The sequence below is a fragment of the Lottia gigantea genome (genome assembly GCF_000327385.1).
Source record: "Lottia gigantea unplaced genomic scaffold LOTGIsca_197, whole genome shotgun sequence".
In the NCBI taxonomy this organism is placed as follows: Eukaryota; Metazoa; Mollusca; class Gastropoda; family Lottiidae; genus Lottia; species Lottia gigantea.
In genome coordinates, this window is record NW_008708388.1 from 190,360 (window position 1) to 194,896 (window position 4,537).

A 4,537-nucleotide genomic window follows, 5' to 3' on the forward strand; every position below is an offset into this window, starting at 1 on the left:
ACTCAGCGGTAGACTGCTTCGGACCATTTTACATTAAAGAAAGACGCTCAGAATTGAAGAGGTATGGCGTACTATTCACCTGCCGATTTCCCACCAATAATCCAATAACCGGAACTTCTTATCTCGTTGTGGGTGATTCCTCTGCCTTGATGCTGTTGTATCGAATGGAAATGAGCAATAATCAAATTAGTTATGTGACCTTTTTTGGGTAATATAACAGGATGGACGACATCATGTGGTAAATGAGCATTTCTGATTCGCCCACCCACTCGTATAAATCCATTGGTGTCAATAAAGGGGTCTAATTTGTACATGCGACTACCCCTCTTTATCTTTCCATCACTGGTCAAAGAGGTAATTTCTTCTTCGAAGCTGATCCCTTCCAGTTGTTGCAAAATTACGTTTTCTGCAGCCTTCAGTTCCTCCACAGTAGTAGTTGATAAACCAACTGTTTTTTTCTAATTGTAGCTTCTTTCTTATTTTCAGACAGTTGGCTATTGCTCACTTGGCATTGAACCATTTGGAGAAATATTCTAATCTTTGTATTATAGACGTAAGTTCTGTTTCTTTAGCAGCTAAACACTTCACTTCAGGATCACTATCTTGTAAAGGTGGAGATTGGGCATAACCATGGAAATCTACTTCATGCCATAACATCTCTGGCCCATTCCACCATCGATCTTTCTTTATTATTTCTGCGGTACTAAGACCTCTTGAAGCATCATCTGCTGGATTGTTTAAAGTGTCTATCTTATACCATTGACTTGGTGTAGTGTAGTTCCTTATTTGCTGGACTCGGTTTGCAACGAAAATGTGGAATTTTCTAGCTTCATTGTTGATATAACCTAAGACAACGTTGCTATCAGTCCAAAAGAATTCTTCCATGTCTTTGTAGTCTAATTCCTTGCGTAGGATGGCGCTGATTCTGGTGGATACCACTGCTGCTGTGAGTTCAAGCCGGGGAACTGTGATCTGTTTCAAAGATGTGACTCTAGCCTTCGCCATAACCAAGGAGCAGTGTATCTTGTCTAATTCATTGACGAGTCTTATGTAAGAACATTCACCATAGCCTATGAGACTTGCATCAGAAAAATGGTGCAACTGGACCGACTTCAGGTTGCCAAAATTGTTGGGTTTGTAGCATCTGGGAATCTTCTTAGTAGCCAGCAGGTGCAAATCTCATTTCCATACTTCCCATCTCTGTCGTATGTCTTCAGGTATGTCATCATCCCAATCAAACTTGTCTCTACATAAGTCCTGCAGTATCCTCTTCCCAACTAGAACTATGGGTGCAACAAGTCCTAAAGGGTCGAATATTGAGCTAACTGTGGAAGGAATGCCCCTACGTGTTAATGGACTATCTTTTAGTTCTATTCTAAACTGGAAACAATCGGATTCCACACACCATTGTACACCAAGGGTTCTATCTAATGGAAGCTGGTCTATGTTGATGTCAAAGACTTTGATGCTCATGGCTCTTTCTTCGTTCGGAATGGAATCAATGACACCTTTAGAATTTGATAGGAATTTATGAAGATGAAATCCTCCTTGTCGACATAATTCTTGACTCTTCTTAATCAAATCAACTGCCTTGTTGGGAGTATCAACAGATTTAAGACCATCGTCGACATAAAAATCACGCCTTATGAAATTGGCAGCTTCTTTTCCATGAGTCTCTTCAAATTGATTAGCAGCTTCCTTTAATGCATAGTTGGCACACCCTGGTGACGAAGTGTCCCCGAATAAGTGAACAGCCATTCTGTAATCTGACACCTCTGTCAATGATTCATCACTCCACCAATCAAATCTGAGCAGGTCTCTGTGTTCAGGGTTAACTCTAACTTGGTGAAACATGGCCTCAATGTCGCATACAAATGCATAATTTTCTTGTCTGAATCTGGATAGGACACCAACCAAAGTATTGGTAAGATCAGGACCTTGGAGTAGTTGTTCATTTAAACTGGTATTCTTATATTTAGCACTGCAGTCGAAAACAACTCTCAATTCTCCTGATTTCTTTGGAACTGCATGATGTGGGATATACCATACTGGTTCCTTCTTTATTTCTTCTGGAGGTACCATTTCTGCACGATCGTTTTCCAGTAACTTCAGCATGTATTCTTAGTATGAAGACTTGTACGTTGGGTTCCTCTCCAGTCTGTTTCTTTGACTACTAACACGTTTTAAAACTAACTCTCTGTTATTTGGAAAAGATGTGTTTTCTTTCAAAGGAAGTGGCATCTCAAAATGTCCATCTTGTAGGTGAACTCCATCCTTTATGGTTTTAAGAAACTTTGTCATTGAAAGAATATGGCACTTCATCACATCTATGGTCAATGAAATCCATGTTGAACATTCTTTCTAGTGTCTCCATGTTAACTTTGTTGACATAATACTCTTCACCATATCCTTCAGTATTAGAATTCTTTACACCATTTATTGTTCCTATAACTCCCCAACCAAGATGAGTTTTCACACCATAAGGGTCAGTTTCCTTTCCAGGAGCAATCTCTATAGGTTTGATGGCCTGTATACAGTTGATTCCAATGAGCAGGCCTATCTCCACATCTTCTCTATATGGCATTAGTAACTGTGATACATCTGTGAGATGTGGCCATTTTGATACGAGGTAATCTTTGGGAATCTGACTTCGTTTGGATGGTATAGTGTCTCTGGAATACATTGTGGGTAAGTATATTTCTTTATTTTCAGTCGTTCCACATACCATTAATCTTCGTGGTAGTGATATCCTTTTTTCCTAGTATGGTTGATAATAATAAACTGACTTCATGACCTTTAACCTTTAATCTTTCAGCAGTAGAGGATTTGATGAAGGAACAATCTGATTGGTCATCTAATAGGGCATAAACCATTATTCTCCTATCTTTATCATTACTAGGGTAAATCCATACCGGAACAATGAGCGAATGGGTGTAGGTTGGCTCTTGGTGGCTGTCTGTACACGTGTTGACTAATAATTCCCTTTTAGACATGTGTTCCTTTGATTTAGGACTGAAGTTGTCATGATGGAGGGACGAAGGATGACGTCCTTGATATGTGTCACAGCTTTTTCTTGTTCTGCAATTTGACACTCCATGTCCTTGTTTAAGACAACCCCAACATAAATTTTCTTTTACTATAAACTGTTTTCTGTCTTCAATTGGAATGGTTAAGTATTTCTTGCAATCATTCAGATAATGATCTGTTCCTTTACAAAATAAACATCCAGTCTTCCTGGTTGGTGTTTTGCTCCTGTCTTCATCCACTTCTGACTTGAATGTGGAGAAAGATCTTTTTTGTGCTGTTTGTCTGTTCTTCCAAGAGTTGTCTCTCTTTCCAGGATTTTCTCTCTCTTTCAAACTGCTAAGACCAGTAATTGGATTTGATGCAATTCTTGCTTCCTTTGAGAGGAAATTGCAGAATTCTTTAAATGACGGATATCCTCCTTTAGAAATTGTTTTCATCATCATAAATATCTTCAGAATGTTGACTAAGTTGTGTATCAACTATACGACCCCAACGTGGAACTATGTAGGTTGGTAATTTCTTTAGAATCCTACCGTTTTCCTCTGGATCATCTAAAACCTTCAAATATTTTGTGGATTCACCTCCAATACTGCATTGTTGAAGAAAGTCGCAAATTTTTGTAGCGAGGAACTAGCGTTCTGTATTTTGGGCCATTCATGTATCTTCTTTCTGAATGATTCAGCAACAAGGAAAGGATCTCCAAATCTTTGTTTTAGGATACATTTTGCTTTTAGATAGGCGTCTTCAGTGTCTAATGAGAGTATTCCACTAATTGATTCCTTAGCCTCACCAGCAGTATAACGTCCAAGATAGTAAAGTCTCTCAGCTGGATTATCTGTTCTACGCTCTATTAGTGCTTCAAATGATTTTTTCCACATCGGATATTTCAGTGAGTCTCCACGGAATACTTCTGGCTCTGGTTTTGGTAGTGCATCTCTATCCTGTCTTTTGGTGAGAATGTTGGCTAGGGTTTCGAATGGATCTGTAACACTGTCGTGGGATGTAGTTATTGGCATAGAATTATTTTCTGGTGCAGTTATCTGTTGTTCTTGTTCTTCAATATTTACAGGTTCCATCGAACAGTTTTCAGTGTCGAGATGTTTCTCGCTTGCAATCAAGGAATCAGGATAAAAGAGTGTAGCATTATGGTCCAAACCAGAATGCTCTTTAATAATTTCTGTATCCAGCTGTTGATATAATTTTGATTTTGCATCAGCTATAAATAATTTAGTGTTGATTTCTAATTGCTGTTCTTGAAATTGGAGATCTATCTTTGCCTTTTCAATCTCTCTTCTTTTTGTAATTGCCTCGGCTTCTGCAGCAAGCTCAACTCTTCTTGTATCTTCCTTTGATTTCAGAGACTTGATGCTTGATATACTTCGACTTGAATGAGAAGAATAACGGGAAGAACGATGAGAAGAATGATGAGATGAGTGACTTTTGTTGTCATCTAATATTGAATCAAGTTTTTGATCACATTGTCTTANACTCTTTGTGTTTCTAAGTCCAC

The 4,537-nt window shown here is 38.6% G+C and overlaps 1 protein-coding gene across 1 annotated transcript in view; it reads left to right on the forward strand.

Moving 5' to 3' along the window:
* LOTGIDRAFT_174464 (hypothetical protein) overlaps nt 1–4,537 on the forward strand; it is a gene marked incomplete at both ends in the record, with an annotated part of 15,809 nt that overhangs the window by 11,056 nt on the left and 216 nt on the right. The gene's annotated exons all lie outside the window — the stretch shown is intronic.